We start from the raw sequence: 24,043 nt of genomic DNA, 5'->3' as shown, positions 1-24,043 counted from the left end.
GTGTGTATGAGTTCTGTTATTTCAGAAATCAATCAAACATGGCCCTGTGCCCAGGATAATGCAGTTGGGCAGTAGGAAGTGAGGAACACTGAGACTCAAGTTCTGTCTTCTTACTTGCTCCCACACTGACAGGAATGTCTCACCACCACCTCAGAGCTTAGAGCTATGACCCTCAGGGACCTTACCACATGAGCTCAGTTAGTGACAAAGTCAGTACAGAACTGGAAAAGGAGAAATGAAGTAAATAAGTGGATTCTAACTTCATAAAATCTTTGCTCCTTTTAGAATAGGAAAATTGAACTCAGATACAGCTTATGGTAAGATGACAGACATGAGACACAGAGAGGACATGGTCATTACAAGGTAAAGAAGGGGTCTGGACAAATATTTCTTCCAGAACTGTCCAATAGAACCAGCCTTTGATATTGAACTTCTACCCCCACCCCAGGATTCTGTGAGAGAGAGAGAAAAAAAACTGTTGTTTGAGTCATTCATTTAATGGTATTTTGCTATGGGAATCATATCAACCCAATAGGACACATAAATGTCAATTTTGGTTGTAGAAAGATGCACTTAGAAGCAGAGGGGATTTGAAGTAGCATGGAGTTCAAAGGCAGATGGAAGAGAAGACAGGTTTAGGATGTGGGTTCTATGAAGCTGACTTGCTTTCTGCCTGTACCAGACCTGCTTCCACAAATAGATCTGTGGGCACAAATTATTCAGAAGCATGCTCCTTGAAGCCAGAAATGCATTATTTAATTTTCTGCAACAGATGCACCTTTTAAATCCAGTTTGAGTTTAGGCCATAATTACAATATTAAATTTTAATATTCAAACATGCACATGGGTTTCCATTTCTTGAACGTACACCCACTCTCTTTTCCATAATAGGCAGGGAGGCAAGAAGAAAGGGATCAAAGAGGAGTAAGCTGTGACTCATGTCCCAATCTCTGCATCTATGTGCCCATGTGACCTTGAACCAGTCACTTCCTTGCTGGAGAGTATGGTTGCACTCCGTGTGGAGTAGTGGGGATAGCCTGAATTCTAAGTCTCCCTCATCTGACTGTGATCCCAAGCCTCTGTGTCACGCAGAAAGGAGAGAGACAGATGAAGAACAACAGTCAGCAGAGCAGGAGTTGTTACCTTTGTACCATTGTCATTGTCAGAGCTAGGATGGGTCTTGGAGCACCAGGAAAGTGAACATTGCTCAGCATTCATAGGCATGTGGCCTGGACAGGCTTTCTGAGACATCTAAGAATCCTAAGCAAGAAAGTTTCATAGTAGCTGCTCTCCAGCCTCCTCTACAAATGAGAACATTTAAAGCATGCATGTCAAAATTAAAGATTTCATGACCACAAAAGCTTTGATTCTTTACTTCTTCGGCTGCTCATGAGTGGTTGTGTGAGAATGTGTGGACATACCATATGTGCCTTGGATTCCAAGGCTTCCCAAGCAGGTTCCCAGTCTTTCTTTGGACTAATGGTGCCTTGGAAAGTGCGCTTCTTAGGACTGATCTCTTTTCTGCTCTAAAGGCTACCTCTGGATTGCCACTGCTGGCAAGAGCACACACTGATGTCATTTTATAGTCCTTACTTCCTCCCTTCAGTCGGTAAAGTGACAGTTTCCTTGCTTTGTTTCCCCCACTGACATCTACACAAGAGTCCTTTGCCAGAACTTGGAAAAAATTGAGTCAAAGGTTGACTTATTTTTTTCCTGACTCCCTTCTTGAGCAACTCCACCAATCAAATCGAGCAGAGTACAAAGTTACTGTTCCGTGTTAGGTGTGTAATGCCCTCTGTAGGCTCATATACTTAAATGTTCAGTACCCAGAGTGTGCTGCCTTAGAAGCTTCTGGAAGACTCTAGTAGTGGACCTAAGCTAGAGGAACTGAGTCTGTGGGATCCAGGCACTGAGATTTATAGCTTATAGCTACTTCCTCCCTGCTTTCTGCTTCCTGTTCTGTCCGTATGTGAGTAAGCATCCTCACTCTTTGCAGTCACAGATGGAAACCACTCCCTCCATTTTACTTCTCCTTAACAGGCTAACCCATGTACCACGTCTAAGTTTTAAGTTGCTTCTCACTAGATATTTGGTTGAGCACTAAGAAGTGTGGCTAATATAGTTCCCAAACCCAGTGCTATACAGCAGAATCACCAGAAGGGTATGGTTACCTGACAACACCACAGAGGCCATTCAGCTGATGGAATTTTCTTAGAAATGTCTACCACTATCATACTCTTATAGGGGACTGCATAGAGCTCTGTCTTGGAATGTGTTTGACTCTTTTTCAGGCTGAGTATGTTGTTATGCCTAATGGCCCATATGGTTGAACAACTATCTAATGAGAGGAGGTAAAGCATGAATTGCATCTGGCTTCAATCTCCTAAGTTCTAACCCTATGCATCTTGGAGCTTCTTTAAGTTAGCAACTAAATGAACAACATCAAGGAAAAGGGAGCAGAAAGATATAAGAGCCAGGAGTAAGGAAGTGCAGTGCAAAACAGTGTCTTCCGTGCATGTCTTCCGGGCATGGCAGGATCACTACACTTAGAAACCCATAGCAGTGATGGATGCCTGTGTAAAACCTGCACAGGATCAAGGTAGTTTTTACTCCAGCACTGAGGGATGAGGTGGGTGGGGGGAATACTGCCCCTAAATGACAAGTGATGACAATTGGCAATTTCTCTGGGAGGGAGATTTCTGTCAATGTTCTTTAAGGTCATTGCTCCTGGTAGGTCAACCACGCTTCAGTGGGTGGGCCACACCCAGAAGTGTATACACAGCAGAAATCAGAATTGATGGATTATTAAATTTTAAAGAGAAGACACCAAGTGGTGGGGGTAGAAAAAGTAGGGTAGACTTGGAAGGAGTTAAGAAGAATAGTGAAGGTGTGCATGTGAGGAAAATGTATGTGTGGATTTCTCAAAGAATTACAAAAATAATGACTACCTACATTTTGAGAACTTATATTGGATTCTATGAAAGCTGTTTGCTTCTGCTATTTCATTAAGTTTAGTAGATACCTGCAGTGGTTTGACTGCTGTCCCCCCATGGTCTTGGGCATTTGAATACTTGCTCCCCAGTTGATGGCTCTGTTTGCTTAGGTTCAGGAGGCGTGGCCTTGCTGCAGTGAGACTGTCCATGGGAACAGGCTTTGAGAGCTTAAAGACTCTTGTCATTTCTTCTTATCTTTCTCTGCTTCATTCTTTTAGTTTTAGGTGTGAATCCTCAGTTTCCAGCCTTCTCCACCATATGGGCTCTAGCCCTCTGGAGCCATAAGCCCAAATAGATGCTGTATTCTATAAGTTGACTTGGTTATGGTCCTTTATCACAGCAATAGAAGAGTAACTAATACAGCACTTATTGATAATCTTATTGGGTACATGTCAAACCCAGGACTCAAAACTTTGAGCAAGAGCTTGAGTCATCTCAAGATCATCAGATTTTGGCACATACCATCAACAGGCAAACACTTGTAAATTGTGTGTATTCCACACACCGTTCCATGTCTTCTGCAGAGCAAGTCTTTGGTGTAGGTACCACCATTGACCCCACTTTGTGTGAGAAAACTGAGGGTCAGAATTTTCTGTCAACTTCTGCTAAGTGCGTAAAATTGGTAAGTTTCAAGACTGCGTTTATAATGTCAAAACTTAGATATTTGATCTCCACTGTCTACTGCTACCACCCCAAAAGAGAAGGAGGTTTCTCTTAGTATGTCTGCCTTTCCAAGTATTAGTGCAGTAACCCAGAGTGGGAATGGCATTGCCTCATTTAGAAACAGTCTGCTGAATTTTAACAGTGCAGCAATATGGAACATCTAGAACCAAAGAGTGAAGAAAAAAAAAAGACTAAAATCTAAACTACAGGTTTAAATCTGACATAATCTTGCTGTATATTTGATGAGATGAAGTGATTTCCTTTGTGTCTGTTTCCTATTGCTACTAGAACACGTTAGTATTCATTTAATGGCACCAAACACCACCATTGAATTACTTTACAGTCTTAGAGTCTGAAATGGTTATCACCAGATTAATAATGGGATGGGGAGTGAAAAGCTGGGTCTTTCATGAGGGTGTGCAGGGTGCAAGAAGTAAAGTCAGAGAATGAGGACAGGCCCTGGCAGGTGATCTGCTACAGCCAGGGGATGAGACTGGGAAGTTTTCAGTTGCATATAGGAAGAAGAGTGAAAATCACCTATGTGACTACCTCCAGGTGTTAGCAGCTGTGGGCTCTGTGGAGATTTCCCAGGTAATGGATGTAGAAAGGGAAGGGGGCTCTCCCCACACTTGGAGGTGGTCTGCTACAAGGCTGCGGATGAGAATGGTGAATTGTTCTGGACCACATGAAGGAGAATGAAGATTGCATAACAGGACTCTGTGTCAGCAGATTCCCATATGTGTCTCCATATGGCGGAAGCTGGCACAGAGGGATGGGGTGAAGGAGGAAGGCTGGGTCCTGCAAGGGTCTGTGGAGTCCCTAGAATGGAGCACTCAAAAAAAGAAAAAAAAAACCAGGAAACTTCTCTCTTTGTGAAGAGAAAGTCAGCTGTGTGACACACACGATGGGTTGAGCACATACAAACTCTCTCTGAGATATTTTTTGATAGGTACATTCTACCATTTTTTTATGTCTGATCCTCATTATACACGCAAATGTGTCCTGGATCTTTAAAAATAAAATAAATGCTGCTGTGTCAGAAAACCATAAGCTGGTAGGCTTAAAGAACAAACATTTCCTCACAGTTCTGGATACTGAGGAGAGCAGAACCAGGACACCAGACTGGTAGCATTCTCTTGTCGGCTGGCAAATGACTTCTGCTGTCCTTACAAAACGGAGAAGAAACTGCTGTTGCTTCTTCTTACAAGGGCACTAACCTCATAGTGGGACTACTGTCCTCGTGACTAATTTAAGGCTAAATGTTAGAAGGGTGCATTCCTGTAATCGCAGCGTTCAAGGAGGCAGAGGCAGGTGGATCGCTCTGAGTTCAAGGTAAGCCTGGTCTACAAAACAACCCGAGGACAGCCAAGGCTACACAGAGAAAACTTGTCTAGAAATAAAACACAACAAAACAAAACAAAAAGATTAAATGTTTCCCAATGGCCCCTCATTTCAAGTCGTCACATGGAGACATAGGGCTTCAACATGGAAATTTTCAGAAAGCAGTCTGTAATAGTAGAGATAAATAAATTCCACCCCACCCCCCCAAAAGAGGCCTATCCTTATGTTAAGTTTTGTTTCTGTTTGATTTAAGTTAAACTATAAAGAAGCTGAAATTCAGCTGTTTTCTATCTTTTCCTGTAGGCTCCTTCGGTCCTGTTGCCTCTTGAGATTTTATACTACATTTTCAAGCTCATTTTTCTGTGTTGGTCTCAAAAAGCCTGAGCCATTACAGATGTTACCACTTGAGAGACAGGAAGGCTGAGGTTCAGAAAGTTAAAACATACAGTAACTTAGACAATGGAGGAAAGGAAGACTGAAGATAGTATGGAGGACTGGAGTCCCATCTGGTGATTTTTTTTTTCCAAACTGGAAAATTCCAGGGTATCTATTGAATGCACTTTACCATGCAGCACCACAGCACCAGCACCACCACCGTGACTGACATGTGTCACTTTCTTTGTCCATGTTACACCATACCCTGAAACAAAATATGGCTCCAAGGTCTTCCATCATACAGCCAGCTCATGCCACTGGAAGGGTCACTGATTGCCTGTCCTATTTAATATTTTCTCTTACTTCCTTCTACTCTCTTGCCCACAAACTTGAGATAATACATGCTGTTAGTTCCAGAAAGAATTTTTTGAGGACTCATGGCCTAGGGAGCTTTGCCAGTTGCTTGGCCCCATTTCAATCTGAACATAATAAGTATAAGCATATTATCATTATTGTGATATATTACACTAGAATGACCTGTGTATTTTATACACATGTATACAGAGTTATAAAATAGTATTATAAGTTATGTGTAAAGATGGGAGTAGATGCTTTAAAATATTTATTCCATTGCCATTATAGATAAATCTCATACTTGTAGAAACTAGAAAGAATGAATCTAACCTTTTGGTACCGGATGATTACATGTGTCAAGTGATCCTAAATCTTGTGTGCCTGCTCTATCAGATTCAGAAAACTCATCTTGTGAAGATCCATTTGTATATTTCTGCTGCACAGGCCAAGAGCAAGAACAGCTATCATTTTAAGGAACGTTCCTAAGGAATCTGGATCATATTGAAGCAATAATTGGGGTGCGTAATTAGTTTTTTTCTAGATAAAAATTGTTTAATCCTGATTTCTCAGTTACCATCTGAAGGTCTGATTAAAATTAATTCTTAGTATATGTAACAGCATCAGATAATGTTAACTTTATCACATTAAGTAATAATTACATTTGTGGCATTTGGTTTTGTTTTTAATTAACTTCCACAGTTCTTTACAAATGGGACAGGCCAACAGCCCAACACATTATTTTGTGAAAGAAAAAGCTTAAAGGACAAAGAAAACATCAAAGTGTCAGTGAGCATACCATTGACAAAATTTCAGGGTTGTGGGTCAAGCTGATTTTATTTTATGTGATCCCTTTTGTCTTATCTCAACTTTCTCTTATTGTTATCAGCTATTACAACAAGGCCACCATGAGAGGGACTTGTGGTAAGTAATGTGTCCATTCACTGATGAGGTGGCATCATGACATTTTGTACAATTTTGTTCTCTTTGTCAGAACATGTCAGAGTGATTGCTTTGGAAGTGTTGATTGCCCATGTGGCGATACTCGATGTAGGTAAGGTGACAAAATAAACCCCAAAAATATAACCTAGGAACTGATGTCAGGGCTCCTGAAGTGAGAGCGGGGTGGAGCCGGCTATCTATGACATGAGTAATTGAGACAGCTATTGAAAGCTTTAGTTGCCACAAAAGCAGGGATAGAAACACACAGAACTAAGAACTAGAGAGGCAACAAATGTGGATGGAATTGGTGAGCAAGAGCCAGCAGACCGTGAGCATGCTATCTGTTAGCACAATGTTGTAGGGAGAGCTGGTGGAGATGCTGTTAATGTTTTTGTCTTTGTTTTTCAGACAGTCACACAATGTGTCTCAGAATGCCCTAAAACTCTCTAGGTTTTTAGGTGGGTAACCTTGAACTTGCAATCACCTTGGCTTAGCCTACTCAGTGTTGGATTACAGAAGTGCACCTCTGATTCTGCTGTGCTGCTGACTTTGAACACTGACTCTGATGCATATGTGAGTATATGCAGCAGGAGACAGGGTAGATGTCTTTCCATCCCATAAGGTCTCTCAGAAGTAGTTCCCTTTTTTTTTTATTTTTCATCATTTCTTTTTTAATGTATACATTTATATTATTACACATGAATAAGATAAACTACATATAGCAGGAAGAACCACAAGACAATCAGGAATTAGATAAATGTTACACTCATAGTGATTTGGATGTTTGTATTTGGCAAAGTTGAAGTAAACATCTTTTCTATCTTGTTAGGTCCAAACTTCTGAATGAAGATCAATATCAGAAGTAATTCTTAACAGCAAATTTCATACATTTGCATAACTTAGGACTGGTAATAGGAGGAGATGTGCTTCCAATACAGACTGTATTAAGCTCCACTTTTATTTCAGCTTAATCTCCTAGGTCTCTAGGTACTTTAGCAATTACCTCCCCAAAAAAATAACATAAGAAGTTACTCAAAATAGTGTCTGGATTATCATTTTTCGGTATCAAATTGACAACACACTAGAGTGATTTGGGAAGAGGAAACTTCAACTGAAGGATGGCTCCATCAGATTAGCATGTGGGCATGTCCTATGGGGCATCTTCTCAATTAATGATTGATGTGAGAGAGCCTAGCCCATGGTAGTTGATGTCACTTTTAGGAAGCTGGTCCTGGGCTGTATAAAAAAAGGGGGTAATAAATAACCAGGGAGAACAAGGCATTATTTAGCTTTACTCCACAAACTCTGCTTCAGTTCTTGCCTCCAGGTTCCTGTCTTGGGTTCCCATTTTGGTTTCACTCAATAATGAACTGTAAACTGTAATCTTGAAAGAAAAACTCACTTAAGTAAAATAAAAAAGCAAAGCCAGTTGCTCTTGTTCATGGTTTATTGCAGCAACAGAAAGAAAATTAGAAGAACTGGTACAGATTGTGGGATCTTGCTGTGACAGACATGACCTTTTTTTTCTGGGAGGGAAGAGTATGGAAGACTTTGAAACACTGAGTTGGAAAAACCCTTGAGTGTTCACACTTACCAGGTTAATTCATGGGAACATGTAAGATAAGCATCCAGGTAATGGGGGGCTGGCTTATGAAAATTTGGAGCAAAGCTTGAGTTTCCCTTAAAGACTCTATCCTGGCCATTTGTGAGATATTTAAATTTAGGAATATATTTCTCATCGGCTGGGGGCTAAAGAATCAACTTTGACTAATAAGAAACCAACACCATCAAAATGAAACATTTGCTTTACTGGGACAATCTATACCAGTGGTTCTCAACCTTCCTAATGCTGTGACCATTTCGTACAATTCCTCATGTGGTGACCCCCAACCACAAAATTATTTCCACTGCTACATCATAGCTATAATTTTGCTACTGTTATGAATCAGAATGTAAATATGTGTTTTCAATGGTCTTAGGTTACCCCTGTGAGTCTTTTGACCACCCCCCCCAAGGGGTCTCAACCCACAAGTTGAGAACCGCTGATCTATACTGATTAGCTGGAGGTGATAATAGTTGTGATTAACAAGAGAGCAGCAACAGGTGAAATCTTCTAGGAAGTTTTTCCTCAGGATCACCACACAAAAGCTGTAATCCATTGAGTTGCAGATCCCAAGCTCAGAAGGCAAACAAATATGTAAGAGTCTCCAAGTGGTACTGGCTTTGAAGGCTTGAAGGTCCACAGAGAGTGTCTGAGGCTTGGTGTTGTAAGAGATCAGGAGAGGTCATTAGCAAAGGTGTAATGTTGCAATGGAGATCCCAACATATGGAAGATCTCAGGTCTATGGGATGACCTCCCACGGCAGTGTCAGGTGTGGAATAGAGACAGCCTGTGCCTGTGAGACAAGCTGTGTTTGTTGAAGATTGTAGAGCAGGAGAGATACGGCCACTCAAGCCCATTGGAGCCCAGGAGAACTTGAGTCAATCCTAGACATTGGACACTGAGCTATTTACAGTGTTAAACTCTGGGTTTTGCCTTGATCTGATTGTTAATGTGTCCTGGTTCTTTTCTCTGGGAACGAGAAAGTATATGTTGTTTGTTTTCTGGGGTGGTTTTTTGGGGGGGTTGTTTTTTGTTTTTTTTTTTTTGTTGTTGTTGTTGTTGTTGTTGTTCTTAAGACATTAGAATTCTAAAGAGACCTTGAACATTGAAAGTATTGACATTTTTAAAGACAGTGGGACTTTTAACAATATACTGTGCTTCATATTGTGATAGGAATGTGAGATTTGGGGAATGAATCGGGAAGGAAAAGTTATGGCCTATTAATGATTTGTGTATCAAGTTGGCAATACTCAATTATGCTGGTTAATTCCTGTCAATTTGATACAAAATAGAGTCACCTGTGAAGAACTGTTTCCATGGATTGCCTGGGGGCACATCTTCCAGCATTCTTGATTACTGATTCATGTGTGATGGTACAGCCCACTTGGGCAATGCCAAATCTGGAACCATGGGCTGAGTTACATAAGAAATTAAACTGAGTAGCCATGAAGAGCAAGCCAGAAAGCAGCTTTTCTCCATGGTCTCTGCCTCACCTGACCCTGATTCCTGCTTAAAATTTCTGCCTTGACTTCTCTCAATCATAGATTATTGTGTGGAAATGTAAGATGAAATAAACCCTCCTCTCTGAGAGTTGCTTTTGGTCATGGTGTTTATCACAGCGATAGGAAGCAACCTAGAATAATAACGACTAAATAGAAACATAGAATGTAGAAACCATCACCAGGGAAATATTCACATGTACCTCTATACTTTCTGTAGTTGATTTAAAAAAAAAAAAAAGCACTTTGAGCCAAAGTCCTAGTCTTTTCAACTGATGGTGGCTGTGTTTCAAGAATCCTCAATGTCTCTATTTGTAAAATTAAGGTAAGAGCACAACTCATAGGGTGAAATGATGTCAGGAAAACCTTTGGAACCATCAAAGTGCTACATAAAGAACTGTTCTTATTCCTCAACATGAGCCCTGTGAAAATTTCAACAAAATAAATACATTTGGCCAATTTCAAAATTGGAGATATTGAGAGTAAAAGGGGGAATCAGACCAGGAAGCATTTAAAAAAATAAATAAAAGGAAAGAGACCAGGGAAGCATAAATATTGGACTCTACCTCACATCCTTTCACTTTTTGTCATGGAGTCATCTCACGCAGACCCTGGGCTGTAGTGCCATTAGCCCACTCTCTACAGATGCACTCACAGGGTCTGTGTGTCTTTATCAAAATCACAGAGCTGTTCTATGCAAGAATGAGGTGCAGGCTTTGGCTGATTCCAGAGTCCATGTGCTTCTCACATACTGTGATGATACTCTGGACTTTGTGTAACTTTATTTTCCCTCCTCTGGTCTTTCCACATCTTTCTGTTCTCCAAGACTAAACTCAGTAGAGATCAGCTGATGTCCCTCTATCATTAAAGTCTCCCCTAATTTTTCACACCACGCTGATTACTCCATTTCTTGATGATCCTTCCATCCGTCTTCCAGTTAATATCTGTCTTTACACTGTATGAAGTCTTTCAGCTGGCTAGACAGCAAACAAATGCACTCTTGCAAACAAACACGCAAGAAGACAAACAAGCAAGCCTTCCTTAAGCAATACCACTGGTGCTAATTTTCATCTTATTCCTGTAGTAAAGAGTTTGGCTGTGGCAGGGTCTGTTGGAGGGAACAGGGTTGAGGTATGGCTGTTGTCTAATCTCATTGACTCTTTGAGTTGGATTTGTGCAGAACTATTTAGTCACTTCAGGTTTAATTAAGTTTAAAAAATACTTTTTACAAAACTCTGGGGGAGACCAGATGACACCTGAGTTTCAGCAATTTTTATATTCAAGATAAAAATCAGCAAGCATATGTTCAACTACACCATTCTCTGTGCCAAGAGATTGTTCTTGAGCTCAACACAATAATTGTTGTGGATAATAATTAACCTGGTTCTTAATGAACTTCCTAATTCAATTTCACCTCCAGTGCTTGAAAGACTGTCACTACCCCATTTTAGAACCATAGATTTTTGTCTCACAATGTGCATGCTCAATTCTAAATGGTTAAGCAGGCTTCAAAGAAGACATAAGTTCTGCCTCCACATTTACTCTTTTACTAGGCACTATAGTGTCTTCATCTCCATTCCTAGAAACCATCCTTTTGACAGCCCTAATTCTCTGTGATTCTTTGATTCCCATCACTTTGTCCCCTCTACCCTAATCACACTAGCATATGTCCTAAGTAGGGTCTTTCTACTCCCACTTCTTCTAATCAGTCTAGTGTATGTTGTTTTCCCTCCTCCAGAGCCATGCATGGTTTTGTAGAGTATAAGGGGTTTCTGTTGCCTAGTAATGAGAAATTAGGAGCAATGGGAACTATCCACATGTTTCATGAGCCATGTCACAAATAATCCACTGTTTAGGTCTATAAAAGTCTGCCTATCAACTTCCAAGAAGCACAGGAGGCTGGTACCATGTACACTTCTAGCTTTTGCATTCTTCCCGAAAAGATGGGTGAGGTATTAAAGCTTTTTAAGAACTTTATGCTCTGAGGCTATTTCTGAGCGCTGGTCAAGGAAGTTGCCTTACTCAGCATTCTACCTGGACAATCTCACAGTGACTCAAAGGGCATCCTGTGAAGTCAGCACATCCAGAGGTAGCATAACAGGTTTTGGGGTGTTCTGTTCTCAGTTGGTACCTGAATAGAGCTTTATTGCATGGAGGCTTTATCTACAGTGTAAAGATAAATTTGTCTCCTTCAGCAGATATAAACACCAATGCTGCTTCACTTTGTAGCCTTAACATTTTTCCTATTTGATGTAATCCTTCTCTTTGCTCCTATTGCTCTGGGATATAGAGGAAACAAAAATGGACTCCCTGGATTACAATACCAGGCACTGATAATAGATCCTCAGGCAATTATTTCTTGTCAACTACTCTCAAGCTACCTCCTTGAGCTGACTATTACTTAAATTACTCATAAAAGAGGATGTAGGTAACTTAGAAGGCATAGGGACAGATGTTGCTCTATATGGATGCCAGAAAGATGCACAGACAGATTTAATCTAGGTCTACCTTGACTGGGTGTAAAATTCTTTGCTTGAAGAGGTTCACAAAGGCTTGGAAGAGATTTCAGTCAAACCTTGTAGCCTCTAGGCCTAGAGCAATAAACTTTCACGGTTGGAACAAACAGAGCGAAGCTATGGAGCACTTCCTCTTCCTGCCCTGCCTTGTTCCGGGGTTTGCAGATGGCAGCATGGCCAGCTGACTTTTTTGTCTAGACAGAAGCTAATCCCTGCAGCTCATGTAATTGCTCAGAGTCTGCCAAACCACCGCCACCTCCTCACTTGCCTCCGCCTTGCTCGCTATTCTGTATTCTCCTCACTTTCCCCATCCTGTGGAAACGAACACAAAATCAAAGCCATATGGAGTTACTCTTCCTGGGCGTTCATGTCCTTTCTCACCTTTCCTTTTCCTGAAACATTAATATTAATAGCTTTTTCCTTTGCAGTTGCTTTCTTCCCCAACCTCAAGGGACCAGAACCTTTCCTTGGTCGTTGTGCCAGATGGAGCACTTGTCTTAAGGCTGCTGGGGCTTGCTAGGCCAGCAATGTCTCTGATATAATTCTGGCTGTGCAGCACAATCTCAGGATGTCACTCTACTGGTGGCTTAGTTAGACCAAATATTCTTTGTAATATGTACTCTTTTGGAGAGGAAGTGATGGCCAAAGAACACAGCAAAAAATGCACTAAACTACCCCTATTCATAACCAGGATGTGAACTTGACATTTTTTATGCCTTCATAGAGATAAAATTCTACAAGACTAACCCAGGACTTTCTCATTTGAAAGGGCTAGGAACTTGCCAGAAGTCACATAAGATAGAGACTCAAATCCTCCTTACCTATCCAACTCTGTATTTTAACCCTTCATACTCTGACTATTTGCCATCCATTTGCCTTGTTATGGGCTGAATTCCCCACCCCACTCCAAATATGGAGTTAGAAAAAAAAAAGACCTCCTTCCTTCTCAGTGAGTACAGCCCTCCTCAGCTCCTAGAGACCAGGCATGGCAGGGGTGAGCCTTTGTAACCTATGTCCTTTTCTTTCACACCCAGCCCTCAGCTTTGGCATCCTCCTCAGACTCTTTGGCAATAGAATACTATACTGCCAGATATATATATATATATATGGATATATATATATATATATATATATATATATCCATAAGCTGAGGTTTCTAGATGCTCCAGTTTCATTGAAGAGAATTCCATTATGGCAGGCAGTGGTGTACTGGAGTGAGGAAGGAGGACTTTGGAAAGAGCACGTCCATGTAGTGCTGAGCATAGAAGAGATGCCACCTTGGATGGGCTTTTAATAATAAAAGCTAAAATGGCCAAGAATATCTGGAAAGTTTATGACATTTTACAGTGGTTTCTGTGGTGATGATTGATGAGCTTTGTCCTTCCTTAGCTCTTTCTCACACTCTGTTAGCCCCCGATGGCAGCACAGTCGCCCTCAGCTCCTCAAAGGCAACTAGTTCTTTTTGACTGACAGACTTCCCAGGCTAGCTCATTCATCTTTCTCACTCACAATCACCTGTGATTCTCATGTGCCTCTCATGTCAAATTAGATTGGTTCCCCAGCTCAGCCAAGCAATGGGTACTGATTTACCCAGAATGTGAAGACTAGAGAGTGGATGTGTTCAGCTCTGTGGGCCATGTGGCTTATGTAACATCTACTCAACTGTTCTTGCAATGCTTATGTATTACTTTCCTCTTTCTTATGGCAAACACTAGAGAGCAGCAACTGATAACAGGAAATACTTATTTGGGCTTATGGTGTTAGAGGATTTCAGTCTATCAAGAGCAGAAGAGTCATGCTGGAAAGGCTCTGTGGGAACAGAAGCATATGACAAGAAATGGAGAACTAAACCAAAACATAGCATGCACATGACATCTTGGGATTGTCCCTTATTCCCGACACCCACCAGATAGCCACCTCTCCCAGGGTTCTATACTCTTACCGAATGGTCCCACCAGCTATGGGCCATATGTCCTAACACAGGAGTTGTGTGTGGGACATTTCATGTTCAAACAACCACACGATGCACTCTCAGATAATACACAAATGAACTCACATACACAAGCTCTAATAAAATTTTATTTATAAAATAGACAACAGGCTAGAATTGGCCTGTGGGCAGAATATCACTGACCTTCTGTATGGGCCATTATTTACATATGGAAAGCAAAGGAACTTTATGCTGGAAATCTATGACAACTTGGTACAGGGCAAAGAAGAATGTTGAGGTGTTAAAAATCGTTGTCTAACAAGGAAAACCATATGGGTTTGATACCTAGACTCTACCTTTAAAAACAACTGACACTGGTTCTAAATGATGTCTGGTTAAAATGACAAGGAAGATGAGTGGGGAGCGGGGATGACTTTGACATGAACTCCGGTGCGCCATATTTGACCACTTTCCCTTGGTAGGGAGACCTGGTGGCACTCAAAGAAAGAATAAGCAGGCTACCAAGATAGCCTATGTTCTATAGTGGGGGAGGAGGTCCCCCTCGGTCATAGACCTAGGGGAGTTGAATAGGATGAAAGCGGGAGGGAGGAAGAATGGGAGGATACAAGTGATGGGATAACAATTGAGTTGTAATCTGAATAAATTAATAAAATTAAATTAAATTAAAAATAAAAATTAAAAAAAAAATAAAATGACAAGGCAGCTGCACTTGAGGCGTCTCAGCCATGTGGTTGCCTGGTGAAGACATGTACAATGAAAGCACCAGTTGACATGCTAACAGGAATTAGGGAAATTTTACAAGTTTCCACCTTGTAATGAAGAGCAACAGGCAATGGATGGCTCCTGAAAGAAGAATCTGTTTTCTCCAGGGACAAGCACCCTGATAGGTGATCCAATCTCAAGTTGTCAACCTTAAACACATACACACACACACGGATATGTATATATGTGTATTTTTATTATATATAATTATAGATTAGACATATTTGTATACAACAATAGTGATTAAAGGAGAATAAGTCATGAGTTAGAGAGGGAGTGGAGAAACATGAGAAGGGGTGGAAAGAGAAACAGGAAAGGCAGGAATACTATAACTATGGTGGTAGTGGATGGAACGTTCGCAACACAAAAATTCTAAGTAACTAAGAAGCTAGGCATGGTGGTATGTGCTTGAAATCCCAGAGCTGGAGAGACAGAAAGTAGTGGATCCTGGGGCTCACAAATGAGCCAGCCTGGTCTACATAGCAAATTCTAGGGGAGTGAGAGACAGACAGACAGGAAGGAAGGAAAGAAAGAAGGACAGCAGGCAGGTACACAGATATCACCATCTAAGCAACAACTCCCCAAAGTTGTCCTTTGTCTTCAACACCAACACATACACATGTACAAGTGCATCTGTGTTCACATGTCTGCACATAACATATGCATATTTATCATGTGCTCAGAGAGAGAGGGGAAGGGGAGAAGGACAGGTACTGGGGGAGGGAGGAAGAGAGAGAGAGAGAGAGAGAGAGAGAGAGAGAGAGAGAGAGAGAGAGAGAAACTGTCATCATGTAAATCTCTCTCAGTTCCAGAAAAGTAGGTCACATCTTTAAGTACACATTGAAGCAAATGCTCTTCAGTGTGCTGAGCTCACTAAGATTTTTTTTTTTTTTTACAAATGTAGGTGCTGGTTAGGTTCAGATTTTTGAATCCAAATAGCCCACAGGGAGAAATAGAAGCAAATATTTCTCTGTCTATATCTTGGGCCATTTACAAATTTCCTCAGATGCTGTCTAGCTTGGGAAATTGCAATAGGAAACTTAAGTGATAGAAAAGGAACACAGAAAAAAAATGTATATATATGCCAGGAATGTTCAGATTATCAATTCTCTTTCAGTCAAGTGAAATGAATTCATAGTTTAGACTCACGACATACAATTTTTATTAATTCAGGATTAGTTTCTTACAAGTCTGGCTGCTTTGCAGGCTGCTGCACAGCACATGGTTAACTCACTTATGCTTTGCTGGTTCCATCATCGCCTTCTACCATAGGTTGAGTTCAGATCCACCATTACAGGCCCCACTGCTGTATTTGTTTCTTTCTGCACAGAAAAGATTTGAACTGGCTCCTAGGATCTGGAAGAGCCAAACAAAAACCAACCAACAAAAGTTCCTTGATACATCCATCAACTGGTAATTAGCCACCCGCTGTGAGCCAAGGGACACTTGAGGATGAAATAGACTCCTCCTGTGAGGTGTGCACGTATGGGTGGGGTAGGTGCATGATATGTACACATGGAATAGGATTTAAAGAAACCAGAATGATGTGCAGCACTAAGGAATTCACATAAAGATGAGCACCAAGTCCACATGTTACATGTTGCTTTAGCCACTCACATCCTTATTGTCAAGAAGATGCTAGAAGGTCACACTGAGGTAGTTTATGTGTAGGCTGGAGTTATGTGGGAGCATTTGAAGAGAGTAAGGCTGTAGAGTAATTGTGCGGCTGGAGAATGTAGGTTACCAGGGCAACATACACTTTGCGTGAACTCAGATTCCCACAAACTCATCCACAAATGACCATTGCCTCAGCTGGACAGTTGTGCATTTATAATGGGGTAGTCGGTGGGATAACTTTGCAGGTAACAGACTGCATTTCCTTAATTCTTGGGCTTCCGTTCCCAGTCTCTCCAAATTCATCACTTGTTTATCTCTGTGAGTCCCCAGGAATATCATAAGGAGGAATGGCCATGCATTCCCAATGGGCTCAATAAGATAAAGGCACTAAGCTTTCTACTAAAATGTGTTCTCCCTGCATGTATCACAAAAATATTCCCTTTGACCCTTGAATTAGAAAAACAAAATAAAAGAATAGAAAATGGAATAGGGACAAGAATAGGGTAGCTAGCTGGAGAGAGATCTGCTCTCCAGAAAGTCAACAGTATTAATATTCTGCAAAAAAGAAACCTATTTAGTATCCTAGGGCAGATATAAAAATAAACACTATAACAAGTAACTTCTTGCTGGACGTTTCAAATAAGCCAGGCTCTAATTCCACCACTCCTGAAACACTGTGTGTCCCATAGACAGAGAACCAAGGCTGAGTTACAGTGAGCACCGCCAACATATTTCCCAGGTCTCTCTAGGAGACCTAATAGGAAAATTCAAATGAGGCCACCTGCTTTATTGCATGTCAAAGGGAGCTTCCCCCCTCTTCCCAGAGTGCAATTTATTTTCATAACCTTACAGCATGGGGAATGGATTTTTTTTTCCAATGGATTTTTCTTTCAAAGGTCATCATCTTCACTAAGGCACAGAGCTTTTTGTTAGAAATAGATTTAGATAATTCGGAGTCTGGTATGTCAAGCTGTATTTTTTTTTTTCTTTTCAATTTTCTTTTTTTCTGTTCAGGAAGAGATCCATTCTGCTGTAGTCATGCCCCATTGAACAGAGCCAAGCCTGGTATAATTATTTCCGCTGAGATGAAAGCAGCCTAATATGGAAGAAGCTGGGGAAATTGATATCTCAGAAACCTCCCAATCCAAGACAAGAGTATTTTTATCAATGATGCACTCTCCCAAGAGGCACGTCATTAACATTTCAAATATGCATGTGTGTGAATGTATGCACACACAAATGCTCGCACATATCTGCCTGTGTATATATAAATACATACAGCCTTCAGAAGGAGGATGCACAGTAATTAGCAGAGAGAACAGAATCACTAACATCTAATTATAAGCGAGAGGGGGAAGTCATTTTTAATAGTCATATTTAATTTTAAAAATTAGCATTTGGATGCACAGCTACCTGTTGGTAATGAGATAAGGAAGGATGGGTGTCAGGGGAAAAAATGAGATGACTTCTTAAATGCACAGTGCCCCATCACTGTCATCAACTGCTATTTTCTACACCTGGAAAAGCCACATGGAGAATTGAAACTCTGTCTCCTATGGTTCTCTTTTCATTAAAAACAAAACAAAACAAACAAACAAACAAACAAAAAACCTCACTGGTTCATCTAGCCATAAACCTTGGTCTTATGAGGTTTTTGGTTTCTGGGACTTTGCACAGATGTGTGGGGACTAAGGGAAAACATGAGTGAATGTGTCATGAGTGTGTTAAGCCCTGAGTATATTGTTATCATGAACATGCCCATGTCACAGGCCCTAGGACCCATGGGAAATTGGCAAAAGCCTATGGCCCAGGCACATCTTAGAGAGAAGACAATCCCTCCCTCTGGTCCAAGTGCAAATATTGGGAGTGTGCACAGAAGCTTGCAACCGCAGCCTGCCCACCCCTCTGTAGCCTGACATTCCACACCTAAAGAGGCCTCCCACCAAGACCAGCTAACCCCTTGCACTGTGCTGTGCATAGCATAGAGGCATGCCAAGCTTCCGGATTGCTTCGTAGTGGGTATGGATTCATTAATGTTCTCACTGCGCACCTGACCCCAGCTTTTGTATGTGTGCCTATATGTCTGTCCTTTCTGTATTCCCCAGTCAGGGTTCCAGGACCCAAGCTGTGCTGGACCAGGTACAGATATGTGGATGACCTTGGACCTGTCCCCAGCTTCCTTGTCATTGGTGTTAGTCTCAAGAGGCCTGTGACTGTTTGGAGGAAACAGGAAGGGCAGCCAGAAGCCCACAACTTCAGGTGGCCCTCACGCAAGATCCCTGAGATATAATAGAGAGCTGCTAGTGGCTCTGCTTGTCAGCTTACTTTATGGTTTGTTCCAGTTTTGTTCTCCGCAGGTTTCACCTCTAACATATATTTTCCTAAAAATCCACTGGGACAACATACTTCAGAATGTGTGCCTTATTCTGTGCCCTCTCCCAGAAAATACAGACTGTACTTCTTGAGACTTGTGAAGAGACGTTACTTCTGTCCTGCAGACATAACCTCTTGTATTGTTACACCTGTCCTTCTAGGTCCATAATATTATTTCTGAACTTTCCAACCTCAATCTCCCACAGGTATCGTTTAAATTTTTCTTTCGGTCTCTGGCACCTTCTACTTACCTCTAGGGTTCTAGAGAGACCATCTTAAAGGAGGTCACATAAAGTCAAATGGCCCTCCTGTGTGGACCCAAACTTCATACATCCTTTCCTCCCTGACCCCAAAGCACAAAAGAGGTCTAATTTATGCCCCCAGGGTGCCTCAGCTGAGCGGGCATCCATTTGTCCCTAGTCTGAGTAGGTGATTTTAAAATGATTAACTAGTTAAGTGATCAACTTAAAGTTCTGCTTCCTGTTTGTATTTCCAACATGGATTTTAGTTGTACAACTTTCTGCATCTCAACAAAGCACAGGGAATTGCCTTGAACATTTTCTTTCTCTTCATACTGGGGAGGGGGGGGGCAACCATGTGCTGAGACCTGTCTTCTATTGGGAATTTCTATTGGGCACCACGTGGAGTACTACAGGAATACCATGACAGAATTTATCCTGCAAAGTAAACACCTACCTGTACTTGTATCCAATCCTCCTTTTCATAGCTCCCTGTCAGGGAATAGTCACAGGGCCCTACTAACTCCAAGTAGCCTAGTGATTTCCTTTCTGGTTTTACAAAGCTGGGGACAGAGAGTTGGTGATTCAGAAGGCTGTTGACCAGATTTAACTCCATATTTCTGGTGTATAGAATTAGAAGGGGGCCTGTTACAGATAAGCGGGAATCATCTCATTCACCTTTATAACGTACACCTAGTCTCCATGTTCCCCTGCTAAACTGTCCCCATGGACAATCTCAAATAGCCTCGCCTCAACTCCATGGGCTCTGTTTTTTTGGCCTTTCACACATGTTGCTCAAGATACCCGGAACTCTCTGATTCTTGCCTTATTTTATTTGAGGATGGCTTTTTATCTTTCTAACATGGGATTGATTATGTGTGACTTCCCCTAGTCCTTCCTGGAGTCCCTCAAAAAAAAATCATCACCAAATCTGACCTAGTAGCCTTTGTCTCTTTTGCACAGGTCTCCATCTGTTCTCTCCCGTCTAGAAATCTCCATTTCTTTCAACTGCCCATCATCTGCCATCAGACAAAGTGTTCAATGAAAATAAAAATCCGCTGTTGTTAGCCACTGCATCTCCAGTCTTGAGCACATATTACTTACTCAAGAAGTATGTCTATTTTCAAAGTAATAGACTTCTTAAATTCATTATAAAATGACATCAACTATGGATCCCATATTTTTGTATTTGAAGAAGATCCACATGCACCAGGATGCTGGAGGAACAGCATCCTCAGACACAAATATTGCATCATGTGCATTATATGATGCAACCCCTAAATCAAACAGCTAATGTATCTACACATACTTTTGTGCATTTTGATAACTGTAAATATTTTAAGTGCTTTTTATTAATTAATTAATTAATGTATTTACTTTATATATCCTGAATGCAAGATCTTCTCCCTCCTCTCCTCCCCATCCTCCCCCACACCTCCTCCTCCTCCTCTTTCTTCTTCTTCTTTTCTTCTTTTTCTTCTGTTTATCTTCAGAAAAGGGCAGGCTAGCCATGGATATCAATCAGCCCTGGCAATCAAGTTGCAGTAAGACTAGGTGCATCCTCTCCTAATGAGGCTGGAAGAGGCAGCCCAATTAGGGGAAAGGAATCCAAAGGCAGGCAACAGTGTCAGAGACAGCCCCTGCTCCTCCTGTTAGAAGTCTCACTCGAAGACTAGGCTACAAAGCTAGAACATAATGCACAGAGGGCCCAGGTCAGCCCCATGCATGTTCTCTGCTTGGCAGTTCAGTCTCTGTGAGACCCTATGGCCCAGATTAGTTGATTCTCTAGGTTTTCGTGTGGTGTCCTTGACCCCCTTTGGCTCCTAACATCCGACCTCCTCCTCTTCAACGGGATTCCCCAAGCTCTGCCTAATGTTTGGCTGTAGGTTTCTGCATGTGTTTCCATCAGTTAGGTGAAGCCTCTCTGATGACAGTTAGGCTAGGCTCCTATCTACAAGTATAGCTGAATATCATTAGCATACTTCTCAGGGGTGTGCTCCCTCTCATGGCATGTGTCTCAAGCCGGACCAGCACTGGTTGGCCACTCCCATGCACAGCTTGTAGGCAGGACAAATTGTGGGTCAAAGTTTTTGTGGCTGGGATGGTGTCCCAATCGCTCCATTGGAAGTCTTGCCTGATTAGATGAGATGGTTAGTGCGGGGTCCATATCCCTTACTGCTAGGAGTCTTCACTAGGGTCACCTTCACAGATTCCTACCAGTTACCATAGCTCTTGGTTTCTAGCTCATCCCGAAGATGCCTCCTCCACATTACAGTTGTCTGTCCCACTATATTTTTTAAACTAACACATATTGCATTTCATCATGGCAGTTTCTTGGACACTGTTCTTTTTTTATTTTATTAATTTATTCAGATTACAACTCAATTGTTATCCCATCACTTGTATCCTCCTGTTCCTCCCTCGTTCCCACTTCCCCCCTATTCCCCTCCCCTAGGTCTATGACCGAGGGGAACCTTCTCTCCGTCTTTATGGTCATAGGCTATCAAGTCTCACCTTGGTAGCCTGCTTATTCTTTCTTTGAGTGCCACCAGGCCTCCTCACAAAGAGGAGGTGGTCAAATATGGGCACTAGAGTTTACGTCAGAGTGAGTCTCCGTTCTCCACCTAACTGTAGAGAATGCCCTGATGATTGGCTAGATCAGAGTAGGGGCTCAATGTTTACTACTTGTATTGTCCTTGGTTAGTACAATGGTTTGAGGAGACCCTCTTGGGCCCTGATTCCCCAATCACGATGCTCTTCTTGTAGGTTTTTAAGACTGTCTGGATCCTTCTATTTCCCCAGCTCCTATATTTGTCTTACCTAGAGTCCCAGCGGGATGTCCTCACATCTATCCCAATCTCCTGGTAAGTGAAGACTTTCATGGGACATGCCTATTGGGCTAGTGCCCACTTATAAGTGGGTATATACCATGTGAGTCTTTCTGCTTCTGGGTTAACTCACTCAGTATGATCATTTGTCCACAAATTTCAGGATTTCCTTGTTTATAATAGGAGGGTAGTATTCCATAGTGTAAATGTACCACAGTTTCTTTATCCAGTCCACTTTGTTCTCATTTGCCTCCCTCCCTCTGCCCTCTCCCACGTTCCTGTCCCTCTCTTACTGTTCTCTTCCTCTTCCCCAATACTCCCCTTCTCCCTTCCTGTCTCATATATTCCATGGTGTCCTCTTTCCTCTCTTCCAACACTTAGGATTTCTTCAAGAAATATCTTTGAAAGAATGAATCAACTAATGATTATGCATGAATAAATGAAATCTCCTCTGTTTCTATTACTTCAAGATAATTTACTCCAGTGCTCTTTTTTTAGTACATTCCAAGAGCAGAAAAGGTCTAGTTCCTTCTCCTAGGGTTCAATCTAGAATACTTATCTAGTTGTAAACCAGTTAAAACACTATCATGTCAAAACCCTAAGTCAGTTTTTTTTCTAATGTGAAAGACTTCTTTTGATAGTAGAAGACACTTCTGAGAGTCCTACACACTGAAGTCTGTAATTCACAAAACACACACACACAGAGAGAGAGAAAGAGAGAGAGAGAGAGAGAGAGAGAGAGAGAGAGAGAGAGAGAGAGACTTGTTTTCTACCTTTGAGAAGAAAGGCTTGTCCACAACTACCACCAGAGCACCTTTATTGGTTCCAACATTAATTCTGTTTTGGAGCTTTTTCGACACCAGCCTCTTCACCAGTGAGTGCTCTTTCCCCTGCATGAGCTTAATATAAATCTCAACCTCTGACCAGCTAAGCTGCTTCTCAACCACCTTCAGAGACCTTAGCTTGATCAAGAAAGTTTTGTGTTATATCACTGACTCTTAAATAAGCAGAACACTGTTCCTGTCACCAACATTGCCTGAAATGCTACCGTGCTGGGTTTTTGTTTTCATTTATATGAAAAATGCTACAATAGATATTTCCTAATGGGTGGTTCATAGGAATCAGGCTCAATTTCTTCCTTCTCTTCCCACTCCAGTTCTTCCGAAAGGTATTCTCAAGAGCTGTGTGTTGTAGCCTCTTCTCACAGGATGCTCTTCTCTTCCTTTTTCCACCATTCCCTCTGAACACTAAGGTGAGACAGGGACAGGAAGAAAGGCTGGGACCCTTTCACCGAGGGATCCTTGCAAACTGTTCCAGCTGCATTCTTTGTCTGCCAGGAATCCCCTCCTCCTACCTTGTTGCAACTATTTAAAATCTGTATACACACACACACACACACACACACACACAGAGAGAGAGAGAGAGAGAGAGAGAGAGAGAGAGAGAGAGAGAGAGAGGCCTTCCTAGACTATGAGAGTATGTCTTCGGATTGTTTTGTTCAACATCTGTTTCCTGGAGCTCAGTGAATTATCTGGAGCTTTATTAATAGGAACATAATGAATATTTGTCAACTCTATGAGAAAGAAAGTTCTAGTTTGACTGTGTGGTAACTGGTGGTTAAACTACACAATCAGTGCCAAACTGTCCTACGCTCAGGCTAAGCACATACTTATGACACTAGGGAGAGAAAGCAAATTGAAAGAAGTTTAGCTAGGTACAGCGACACATGCCTGTAATATAGCATATGAGAGGTAAAGAAAGACAAATAGCCCAGAGCTCTGCTGCCACATGGGGTACCTGAGAACCTGTCTCAAGAGAACCAATAAAAATAAATGGAAACTATTTTGAAATTGTGTTTTGTTTCCAAACTTGGGATCTAACTTACACAGTTATGCTAATGTTACGGTATGAGAATATATTATATTATTCAAAAACTTTACATTTTATTACTGAAAATTTTTGAATCAGAAAATAGCCAAAGTTATACTAA

The sequence above is a fragment of the Acomys minous genome (assembly GCF_964271855.1).
Source record: "Acomys minous genome assembly, chromosome: 12".
Taxonomy (NCBI): domain Eukaryota; kingdom Metazoa; phylum Chordata; class Mammalia; order Rodentia; family Muridae; genus Acomys; species Acomys minous.
The sequence above is the reverse complement of the archived record's forward strand: the minus strand, read 5'-3'. Positions refer to the sequence as shown.